Source organism: Cupressus sempervirens, chromosome 10, assembly GCF_028749045.1.
Source record: "Cupressus sempervirens isolate cs-2001-9-10 chromosome 10, ASM2874904v1, whole genome shotgun sequence".
NCBI classification, from domain to species: domain Eukaryota; kingdom Viridiplantae; phylum Streptophyta; class Pinopsida; order Cupressales; family Cupressaceae; genus Cupressus; species Cupressus sempervirens.
In genome coordinates this window covers 500,218,945-500,232,456 of record NC_143127.1, presented here as the reverse complement: position 1 = coordinate 500,232,456, position 13,512 = coordinate 500,218,945, and positions in this window count along the sequence as shown.

Genomic DNA, 13,512 nt, shown 5'->3' with positions numbered 1-13,512 from the left:
AGGTGGGGCTAGAAGAAAAGATTGCCTATAATAGAGTGTCTTGTGCCATTGAATAGCCAAACTAGAAGCTTGACAAAAGGTGTCCAAGCATTGCAAGGCATTAGCAATGTTCTCCTCATCCTCCAAAAGAGTGAGAAAAGAATCATCAGAAAAGTGTCCATTGACAAGCTGGAAAGAAGATTTAGGAAAGGAAATTCCATGAACCAAACCAGAGGAAATAGAGTAGGCTAGTAAATAACCAAACCCTTCAGCAATAAGAACATACAAAGCTAGAGCTAGAGGAGAACCTTGCCAGATTGATCGAAAGAGCCCAAAGGCTTCAGTTTGAGAATTTTTAATGGTAATACAAGCATTAGCATCTCCAAAGAGCATCTCCACAAACTAAAGAAAGTTAGGGCCGAACCCCAAAGCCTGAAGCATAGACAAAATAAAGGGCCATTTAATGCAATCATAAACTTTGGAAAAATCAATTTTCAAAAACAAAGTTTGCTAATTGGATTTGTGAGCCCATTCCATGCCTTCCCAAAAAACAATAATGTTGTCAAGAATATTCTTGGACTTAATAAAACTAGTTTTCTTTGGCCACACAATTAAAGGAAGGAGATGTCTAATCTTAAGAGACAACACCTTAGCAATGATCTTGTATGACACATTTAACAAGTTGGTGGGCCACCAATTATAGATATCCTCAGGGTCACCAGCTTTAGGTATGAATTTAATGTTTCCTTTGTTAATAATAGCTCCTAAGCTCTTAGTATGGTAAGTTTCTAGATAGAATTTGTGTAGGTCTTGACCTATAGACTCCCAGACGTGTTTGTAAAATTCATAAGGGAACCCACCACACCTAGGGGACTTGTCATCTTCCATAGAAAAGACAGCCTCTTTGAGGTTGTTAATGGTGAGAAGCTACTCACAGAAAGCTCATTGCTCATCCACTAGGTGGTTTGAAGTAACCAAAATACACTTTCTAAGAGCTTCCTCCTGAGAAACCAAATTACCCTACAAAGCGGAAACATTTTCATAATAATGCACAAAAGCTTATAGGATGTCAGGGAGGTTGGAGAGAATAGTATTGCCCTATTTAATCTTTTTAATCCCAACTTTGGTATGGTGGGCCTTAAGAGTCTAGAAGAACTCTTTAGATGCTTTATCTCCAACCTCCAACCAATAGAGGTGAGCTTTGATTTGGGCCCCCCAAGCAGCATAGTTATTCATAATCTATTTGTCATGGTGAAGCTTAGCAAGTTGGATTTGTAAATCAACATAAAAAAGGTTAAGGGTAAGAGCTTCAGAAGCCTTCCTAAGGGCCTTACTATTGGCTTCATAAGACCTTTTTCTGAAAACCACCAACTGCCTCCCATAAATGTTAAAAAAATCTAGTTGTTCTGGTAATAACATCATTCCACCATTGAAATCCAACTAGTTTGAGAGTGAGGACATGGATCTAAATTCTAGACACATAGGATGTGAGCAATAGTGGAAGAATGCATCATCATCAACATTTTGAGGAAAAACTATGTTCTAATAGCTCACTAGATAGCTATTTGCTAGGAAATAGAAAAATTAATGGGATAGTGGTTTGACAACAGTGCTTCTGGAATAGGAATAATAGGTAACTCTCAATTCTCATAAAAGGAAAAAAAAGATTGTGCAATAATCATAACACTATTGAGACATTTTAATATGCAGTCAAAGCCAACTCAAAAGTTAGACCAAGTGTGCCAAATCCCACTTTGTAGGCAGTAGTTTGTATTGCGATCAAACATGCCCAATTTGTTGTGCATGTAGTACCACGCTTCCCTTTCCCCAACTATCTAGAAAAAAGGAAAAATGCCTTCTTTGTTAGAACTTAGCTCAACCATATTAAAATCACCACACATCACCCAAGTAGTTGGAGGTAAATTTTCATCCATCCAGCACCAAAGTTGAGATCTTTCCATACCATCATTGGAAGCATAAACATTAACTATACCAAAAAATTTATTATTGATAGAAAGTAATATCCAAATTATTATGTGCATGGGGTCAGAACCATGCGAAATAATAACAAAATGAAGACGAGGTGATAGGACAATAACTACACCACCTTTACCAGTTTCATGTTGAGATGAAAACATAATGTCATCCGGCCAAATGATGCAACATGTAGAAGAAAGCATGAAACTAGAGATTTTAACCCTTGCATACAAAGGAAATCTAATTGCCAAGTCTATGGCGAGTATCCTTGACATAGTACTTTCTAGAGAGGTTTGTGAGACCTCATATACTCCATGATAAATTTTTTATGAAAAAACCTCCATATCTTCTTAGTCCTCAAGAGAGGAGTAGCTATTTTGTAAAAAAGTAGAAATTGGGGTAAAACCAAAAGGAAACTCTCTTGGAATGGTAGCTCGTTGCTTATCTTATGGTTTCTCAGCACATTCGAGAGGACTGCAAGAATGTCACACATTCTATGTCACAATGGAAGATGTGACAAGCATACTACAAACCAACACAGGAGTGGTAGCCCTTGTAGCTTCCTTTATCCCCTATGAAATAATAGGGTGTGAAACCTATGAAACAATAGGATTTGACTCTAGTGAAACCACCGTCGACCTTGCAATGACTAAGGTTTGTGCTCCTATTTGTATAGGACAAACAAAAATTGCAGCAACATACATCTTATTGGGAGCCAAGGAAGCCTTGCCTTTGCACCCAACAGTGGTCCACTCCTCCTTTTTTTTTCCTTTTGTTGATTTAGCAAGAGCATCCTTGGGTGGGGTTTTAATCCTAGGTATTTCCAAAGGGCAACATCTGATCTTGTGTTCAATTGACTAACACCTATAATAGGTGTTAGGTAGGTTCAAATAGACCACCTTTCGAGAGAAGGTGTGAGAACCAACTTGAATCTCTACAGAATCCTTGAGATCCTTGGAGAGATCAACCTCAATGCAAACTTGTCTTCGAGGGTGAGCATTGAAAAAATTCTCGTGTTCCTTAGTAACAACTTTGCCAAGAGTGTTGGCAATGGACTTAATAAATGGCCAGTAAGGCAAGGGTAGACTAGGGAATTCAACCCAAATAGGCACTCTAAGCTTTTTTTCATTAGAGACTGTAAAGTCTATTAGAATACTTTAGAATAACTGAGAGAGGGGGGGGGGGTCTAAATGCCCTAATAATACTTTTTCTCTAATTATAGTGAGCACATAAACTTTTCATCCATCCAAACTTAAATCAATCATTTTAGCAAATTACAACAAATCAATATGTAGGGATAAAACATGCAAGATCAACACATGACACAGTGATTTACATGGAAACCCAATTAGGGGAAAACCACCAGTTACATGCTACTTAATTTTCACTCTTCTAAAGTGATGCCCTGTTAAAAGCTTTCCCGGTTAAAGGCTTACAACACACTGTTAAATGTGACCTTGTTAGAGGATTTCACCATACTATTAGGAATGGGCCTGGTCAAAGGACTTTAGAACATTCACTTGGAATGTCACCCTGTTAAAGGATTTATAACATGGCTATTAAACCAACCTAAGTCCATAGGATTTATACTATCTGTTACAATTGCTAGAGAGTAACAATAATGGCTTTTTGATCTGATACAAATTACAACATATTTTGTAGATTTTAGATCACACTTCAATTCAGTCCTTTTGCTTGGCTTTTAATCACTTCAGCTTTGGCAGCTTGTCATCTCAAGCTTCGTCTTCTTGAGTCTTCTCACTCATCATACCAATGCAGCCATATCTATGGTTATATGTTGAAGCAGAGTATTTGTGCTCTCTTACTCCTTAGCACCTCCTTCAACATTTTATGCTTTCATGCTTTGCCTCCTCTCTTCTGCTTCGTGACCTTGTTACTCCTTAAATAGAAATTTGGATTGCCTTTGCCGCTCGATTCTCCCTCTCCAACTTTTAGGGTTTCAAATGGATTAGGTAGGATACAGTGTATCTACCCCATATCTTGCTCTTATCTAGAAAATTTGTCTAGATTTTAGTTGTAAAAAAATGTTCTACATGGTGTTTTGTGCCACCAACTCATCACTCTTATCTTCTATTTAATTCACAAAATTCTAGAGAACAACCTTGTCGGCTTAGATCTGACAAATTTTCAATCTTAGAAATAATGTAGCAACTTGGCATTATTGGTTTACTGATGCTTGGCACCTCTGTGTTACTCGACACTTGTATCCTACTTGGCACCTGAAGATCACTTGGCATTTGAAGTTCACTCGGCATCTCAAGTTCACTCGGCATCTAAAGTTCACTCGACATCTGAAGTTCACTCAGCATTTGAAGTTCACTTGGCACTTACTAAAGTTCACTCGACATCTGAAGTTCACTCGCTCGGCTTCAACTAGGAATCTGTTTGTCACTTACTAGCTTGCTTGGCTTCCTCTCTAATAGACTTAGTTAGGCTTTACAAATGACTTAGCTAAAACCTTACATCTTTGATATGTTTCAGTGTGCCCATTCTCCGTGTCTTAGAGTATGTCGTCAATACACTTTTTCATCAATGGCTTAGCTAATCCTTGTACTTCATTACAACATCATAACTTCAACCTTTCTCTAGGTGTACTAGGTACATCTTATTGATTACCTCCTCCTTGTCAATTAACCAATTGATAGTATTTGGATCACTAAAGCAATTGTCATTCCTGCAAGTAGCAAGTTTGACATCAATGACAAAACAATGATTGAGAACATTCTTTACCAATTCCATTACTTTTTATGAATGATCTCTTCAATCATTTTCAACAATCTCCCTCATGATCTTTTCAATCATTTCCAACAAAGTCTTGTGACCATCGTTAGAACATGAGCAAGGAGGAATGAACTGACCAAGGGCCATTGCTAAAAACTGCATCAGCCTGGGATGGGTTGGCGAAGCAGAATAGAAAAAACCTTTGGTGAGGTTTTGCATAGCATCAAGATGGACTCTGTAAGGAGTCCAGCTCTTGTTAGCTCATTCTTAGAGCATGACTTTAGGAGGAGTCCTACCCACAAAATACCCTATCAAAGTATGTTGTTCTAACCATTCACGTGCAGAGTCAAATTCTTGTAGAGGAAGGATAATATCAGGATTACCTCATGGAAGACCTTTGGGATGAACTTGCAAGGTCATTTATTCAATGGAGATGCCATGGCTTTTCAAAGAAGCAACATGAACACCTGTATCAACTAGTAGGTTGCAGCTGGCCAAAGCTATTATAAACTAGCCCTAAAAACTTTCCACACTAAATGTGGTTTGACAGATGGAGAACACAAAAGGAAAGCTCAGACTGATGCAGAGCACACAACAGAAGGGAAATGTAAATGATAAAGCTTTCTAATATTCTCAGTTCATAACAATATAGAGAATCACAAACAGAGAATTATAATTGTGAAAATGAAGAAACCACAAGATATGAACCAGAAACTTAATTCTTCTTTTCATTATTCCATTTCAGATTACATTCTCAATTCATCGATTCTCATTCATTCCTCTTACTCTGTCCTATTCTACCCTCCTACTGCTTCCTTTCATCGGATGACAGAATATAATAAAGATTTCCCCAAAACTAATTTCCAACTACCTACAACTGACTCACTCTAATTCCTCTAACGGTTCTTCATGACCGAAGAGTAAACATATTACTAACTCATTTATTAAATCAAAATACTAATGTCTCCCCAACCAATTACATCCATATTGACTTTGAAAAATGTTTAATGCATCTAATGTCCAGAGTCTATGAATTGTTCTAAATCTTGTGATGCCCCTGCATCATACTCCCGGGGACAGAAAAATTCAAGTTCCATTGAATTGTTGTGATCTTCTTCCAAGTCTTCCAATTGTATGGTATCACAATGATGACTGAATTAATGTTGCTTGCCATAACATGCTGATTCCAAACTATAGAATGAATACCCTTCATGGTATCTTCGTTGAATTCTGTAAAAAATACCTTAGTGAGCCTCATATCACCTGCATACCAATCAACTAGATCCACAATATGATCTTCTCCCTGTTTGTAAATCTCTAGAGCATCACATTCATCAACAAATACTTCATCCGTGTCATCAATAGTCTTTTCTTCAGCATCTAATCTTTGCACTACATCTTTTCCTTCCTGATCATTTTTGTCAACATCCCCATCATCTGGGCATATCATTTCTTCAACCATACCTGTCACCAACTCTCCTTCATCTACAAGAACCTTTTCCTCACAAGATTCAACAACAACCTCTTGTTGTTCACTCTCACTCTCACTCTCTACACCAGCATTCATCTTCTGTCCGTGCCCTTCCAATGGAATGTGTACCACTTCTTGATCCTTGTCTTCATCAACAACTTCATCTTCATCTACTACTTGCTCCAAAAGCAATGCTATCCTCTCCCATTTTGCAATACTCTTATCTAACTCTCTTCTAAGATTCTTGTATCTATCTTCTTCTTGTTCTTGTTCTTCTAAAACCCTTCGTAGGCCTCTCAAATCCTCTTGTCTCATCCATTCTATTTCTTTTTTTCTTGCTTCTTCTTCCTTCTTCTTTCTTTCTCTTTCTTCTCTCTCCTTTTTATCACCATACAAGTACTCCTTTAATGCCTTAATTATTTCTCTTTCACTCCTCGTTAAAACCATCTTCTCAAACCAATCTAGGGCTCATTAGATATCCAACCACCACCTTGGAAGACTCTCAGAGGATAGTTCAACTCCAAGCATCAATAAGGGACCTTCAACTTGCCAAATCCTAGATCTTCTTCCTAGACCTTTTGCTGTGATCTGATACCAATCTGATGCAGAGCACACAACAGAAGGGAAATGTAAATGATAAAGCTTTCTAATGTTCTCAGTTCATAACAATACAGAGAATCACAAATAGAGAATTATAACTATGAAAATGAAGAAACCACAAGATATGAACCGAAAACTTAATTCTTCTTTTCATTATTCCATTTCAGATTACATTCTCCATTCATCGATTCTCATTCATTCCTCTTACTCTGCCCTATTCTACCCTCCTACTGCTTCCTTTCATTGGATGACAGAATATAATAAAGATTTCCCCAAAACTAATTTCCAACTACCCACAACCAACTCACTCTAATTCCTCTAACGGTTCTTCATGATCAAAGAGTAAACATATTACTAACTCATTTATTAAATCAAAATACTACTGTCTCCCCAACCAATTACATCCATATTGACTTTGAAAAATTTATAATGCATCTAATGTCTGGAGTCTATGAATTGTTCTAAATCTTGTGATGCCCCTGCATCACAGACAGAGAGCCGTACGTAAGGAAACTCAAGAGACACATGAAACCCTAGCTAGGAGCTTATTCAAATAAAATAAAATTGATAAAATTATATGTCAAAATATATTTACATATTGTATAAATAAAATAAAATATATTTATTATGAAAAGAATTATATTTAAAAAAGAAATATATGTATAAAGACATACATGCAATTCAACGCAGTTATGCATGTAAAGGAATAAATACAAATGAATATATTTGTGCATGTGAAAATGGATAAATGCATACTAGAAAAATTGATAGAATAATCATGCATGTCTAAAAGTAAAAATATATGTGAAAATAATGCATACAAGCTTATTTCTATTTTTATTTTTAACGAAAGGCAATAGAAGCCTATATATATACTGATATAAAATAGATGTAGATTTAACTTTTAAAAATAAAATAATTATAAAATTTCGATTTAAAAAAAAAAATTGAAAAAAAATTATTGCATATATTTTTTGGAATGTTAGATAAATAATTTTAGAATATTAGATAAATAATTAAACTATTATTTTTATATTTGAGTTGTAAAAAAATTAAAATTAATGCTATCATTTATACAACTAAGTTCAATTAACTTTTGGTGGAATATAATCTTATTAGATGTTTATTATGCAAGTGTATTTACAAGTTAATAAATATTTAATTATAATTTTTATTTTATTTTAAATGAAATTATAGTGAAGTCAACTATATAATCATTTAATTATGATTATTATATTTTTTAGGTGGAAGTATATATAATTATAATTTAAGTTGAGTTATTTATAATTGAACAATAAGTTCAATGGAAATTAAATGAATATTGGATTTATATGGAAGTTAAAGTAATACTCTAAGAATGATATTGATATTAATATTTAATCTAATGCTTTATGTTATTTACTAAGCCATTTATAATCTAAGATCATTTAAATTAATAATAACATGATAATATGAAATAGATAGAATTGATAAAATATTAATAAATTATTAAGATTTAATTTTTGTGTTGAATATTAAATTATTCAATAAATTATAGTAAATAATACCATTATAATATTGATTAATCATGATGATTTAGTACATATGAAGTATTTATTTACAACTATACCATAAGTATTCATGCATGTTTTTGAACATAAACTCATAAGCCAAACTAAACTTTATTACATAAATTAATTTAGTTGCAAAACTAAATTTGTATTATTATTGTGATTTCTCACTATATGGTTTTCTTGGAATTTCTTTTATGATGTTTTGAGGGTTATGTAGTTGGCCAATTAGTATTGCACACTAAAGGTTCTGGGATTCTATTTTCTATGTGAAATGATACAACCATTTTTATGTCTCGATCAGTCCATGTAAGGTTTGGAGTGTGAGTGTGAGTAATCCTTCTTGATCTGATCATTATGTCTTTTAACCAAATGGGGTGACGACCATTATTTTTGTTAAGTCTAATTTACCTAGTCACCTTACGTTATCATTTATGTTTATCTATATTTTTGGATGGTTATATTGTGCATTATATTATTTTATGATTTATTCTATAATTTGAATGGTTATCTTAATGTGTGATGTACTCTATGATGAAGATGGATGTTCTTGATATTGGTTTATTTTTCTTGTGATTATGAGACTTTATCAATTGTTACTATGATTATAGGATATCCATTATGAGATGGATGATTCTTTGAGATGTTATATTGAGATGGACAATGAATCCTTGTGTGGATGTGATATTTTTTCCTATGCTCCATTATTTTACTTTACCAGTGATTTTCATGATTATGGTTTATGAGAATCTTTTTGGTATTACTTTATCCTTTTATTTGTATTATTTTGAATGGAGCATTAGGGTAGGTTATCTAAGTGTATAGTGGAGGAGTAGCTTGCAATGGGGGGTTGGGGTTCTAAGTGGCTACCAGGGTTGTTAAAGTAATAAAGTATTTTATTATTAATTAAATCATATTGATTTAATTACCAAGTCACTTATTATCTCTAGTTTACTTAAGCTAAACTTTGGGCATATAATAATTAATTCTTTTATTAATTATTATCATGCAACCTAGGTTAGTTACATGTTAGGGTTTTGATCTCCTTTTATAAGGATCGATCTCTTTGTAATTCAGTCAATTTACTTTTGATACTAGAAATCTCTTTTTTTCTCATAAAAAATGTCTCATCTATGGAATTGGAAATTCCAACCTCCATAGCTTTTGCTTCTCTCTTTCTATGATAGGTGTTTGCATGTAGGTGATTCTTGGGAGCTATAGGGTTGATCATTCATCAACTTCAACATGATATTAGGGCTCCAGATCTTTATGCCCCTATTCTATTTATGAGAGATTTGGCTTGTCTATTAGATATGTATTTTTTCTTTTAGATGGTTTCATTTGTCAGAAGATTTTTGTATTGAATTTGGGGCCCCTGATTTTCGGTGCACTTTGAGCCCAAACAGACATCATCATTGAGCTTAGAGTGTGAAACCCCTATTTTCATATAAAATTTGTCCAATTTGGACATAGTTGGAATTTGAGGCAAAAAATATTACTCCCAGATTGGGCACATTTCTCGAGGTGACAATTTTGTGATTTTTATTAAGGAAATCAAGATTTTTCAGTTAAAAAATAAAGATTTTTGGAACAAAATTTGAGATTTTTTGGCATGCAAATCAAGATGTTTTGACATGCAGATTAATATTTTTTGGCATGCAAATCAAGCTTTTTGGCATGACAAACATAAATTTTTGTACACAAATCGATGTTTTGGCACACAAATCGAGGTGATTTTGGTATAGGCTTGCACATTTCTTGAGAAATTTTGGTACAAAATTGGCACACTTTTTAAGGTAATTTTGTTACTAGTGGGCATGCTTCTTGATGTATTTTGGCATGGATCCTGAGGCAGTAAATATTTTTATTTTGCCCTTCTAGCTTTGTTTTGACATACATGTAGTTTTTTGGTCGTAAATTGCTCATCCAGATTCCATTTTTTGCAAACAAGATATCATCAGAAAGTTGGTTCAAAGCCTATCATGATGGTGTAGTTTATTTGGAATTTTGATGCTATTTGGTCACCATTTCATGTAGTCAAATTTAGATATTCTATTTTGCACTCTAGGAGTCATATCTTGCGACATTCTATTTTCTAGATTCTACTCCAGGGACATCCCCTTCAATTTTTTTCTTTTTTGTATTCTGGTAGATATCTTGGTTGTTTTAGGTCTGGAGATTGATTTTGTTGCTTCAAAAAATTTCATGGGTTGTATTATCTCTTGTTTTAGCCTTATGTCTCATTTGATCTTTATTGACATCCTTTGGTAGTATTTTTGCAAACACACTAAGATAAAGTACCACTTTATTGCATTTTAGGATCTTGCACATCTTTGTGTTTTGTTGTACTTGCACTATATTATAAAGTTCCTTGGGGGGTTTCATGTTGGCCATATTCACCATCTTCTTTTATCTAGTGAGTGTTCCTTCCATGACATTAGCCTCATGATGTGTTGATGACACATGTCATTATATGTGTTTGTACTTCTTTTTCACTCTCGATGTTCTTGGTTCTTCTTTCTGTAGGAGATATTACATTTAGTTTTTGTGTTCATGTCTTACATCTCATAATTATAGGGCATTATGTTGGTTCTATTTCTTTTTGGGTTCAATGGAGGGAGCTATGTATTAAATATTTGATCCTATGTACTAGGCAATTGCAGTGGTTGGATATTTATGCATTTTAGTGAGATGGATTATTTACCATATAGACATTCTTTCATTCTTATTTTTGGAGGCCATGAAGATACGTTCCATCTTCGATTGATCAGCTCCTCACACTTAGTCTTCTCTACCTGGTCATGTTCTATATAGTGGAGGTTCTCTAGATCAACAATTTAGTAGTGTTTGCAACTTATGCTTTAGTGGTGTTCTTCATGATCATCTTTTGGTCCTATCTTCTAGGACATTCCCTAGTTTGGAGGCTTCTTCAATCCTTTACTAGTTCTTTTCAACATTATTTCCATCTCTTTTTAGAGTAGGGCTTTTCCCATGTGGTTTTCTCTATTTCTCCTCTTTTTAGAGATTTGATTGTGCTTGGTTACCTCATTAGGCTTTGTTGTCAGGCCCCAAATTTACTTTCAGTAGTAGTTTCTAGATTTTTATCTACTCCTTAAGTTTATCTTAAGGGGGGGTGTTAGAGTAATAAAACATTTTTTTATTAATTAAATCATATTGATTTAATTATTAAGTCACTTATTATCTCTAGTTTACTTAAGCTAAACTTTGGGCATATCATAATTGATTTTTTTTGTTAATTATTATCATGTAACCTAGGTTAGTTACTTGTTAGGGTTTTGATCTTCTTTTATAAGGATTGATCTCTTTGTAATTCATTCAATTCACTTTTGATAATAGAAATCTTTTTTTTTCTCATCAAGAATATCTCATCTATGGATTTGGGAATTCTAGCCTCCATAGCTTTTGCTTCTCTTTTTCTATGATACGTGTTTGCATGTAGGTGATTCTTGGGAGCTGCGGGGTTGATATTTTATCAACTTCATCAAGGGTAACTCATTGTAAATAACTTAATTAAGTGATAATACTACATATTAAATGGGGGGTTTTAAAAATATTAAGTGTTCCTCACCTATGCCTTAAGCCCTTACAGGTTAGGATGGGAGTGGGAGAAGATGCTTGATTGGGATCTTGTGTAGTTAGTTTCCTTGCCTATATGAAAGGATTACTAATGTTGCATAGAGCCACTAGGGGCCCAAGGTCCAAACAGGCTACCAGAGTCACCTTGGAGTTGACTCACATGATGACACTTCCCCATATGCATCTTCAATTTCCTATTTATATTTATATTTATGTATCTGTTTAGGGTTGTCTATGGGATGGCCTTTTTGTATGAGTATTACCACTTATTGTAGAAATATTTTGTGATCCTTGCCTAGGATTTGATTTGGTTTGATTTTCTATGAGTGGATCACACATTATCTCCCCCTGAAATTGGCACTGATATTGGATGTTTGTTGATGCAATTATACAAAATATCATTCTTATTCTTATCTTAGAGCTTTCTATTCAAATGTTGTATCTATGGATTCATGTATTTGTATCTTGAGATCCTACAGGATGATGTATTGTATTTTGGATATACTTGTATTTATTATTACATACCCTATGGCATGTGTAGTGGACATTGTTTTTTGGACATGCTTCATTGTATCAATTGTGTAGGTGTTAAATATGGGCCTTTGATTCAACCACACACTTTAACATGATCATTATTTGTCAAGTACATTCAAGGATGACTATGAGATTATTCATCCTAAATGTTTTGACAAGGCGATCTGTTGCCTTCTGTCTAGACAAGGTTTTACTATGGCTCTTAGAATTAAGAGTTCAGTAATCAGACCAACTAGAATGAAAGATTTAATCTATATGAATGCAAGATTAAGCTATAATTAAATACAATTAAGCTATATTTTTGAGATTTTCTATGTATGATAAATGAATTAATCTATATGATTATGCAAATTTAATCTATTGAAAAGAAGAACAAACTAGACTAAATCTATGCATATTAATATAGAATGAAGTAATGAAATAAGAAAATGCAATAAAGCTTCAAATGCACAAATGGTGAGCTTTCAAATCAACAGAGTCTCAATACTCATCAATTGCATTCTCCAAAATGAGAGGTAGAAGGCCTCTTTTATAAAATCATAGAACCAGTCAACAATTGAGATTGAAGTAGATGAACAGTTCATATTAGAGGAGAGTTGAGTTTAACTGGAGAGTTTCCACAATTGGAGGACTTAATTGATTGCTTCCAGAGAGAGTAAGGAGTTAGCTTCTTTGTTTCCTTTTCTGATTCAAAGTTAACTGATGATTTCCAATTTAGATCTAGAGAGAATATTTGAAGATAATAGTTTATTTAATAAATTAAATATGACCTCATAATTGAATATTATAATTAATTAAATAATCAAATTCAACAATTAGGATGAGGATATTTAATTAAATAAAATACATTGAATTCCTCATGTAATGTGTATTAGGTAAAGGGAGTGAATTTATTTAATTAAAAGTGCCAGGACTTATAATTAAATTAATTCAATTAGAGATTTATTTTAGCCAAATTAAGTCAATGTTTAGGAATTAAATAAGATATGTGATTATTGCAAATTTTTGGTTTGCTTGCAATTTGATACTTAGATTAAGTATAGATGATTGGTTAGAAATGCC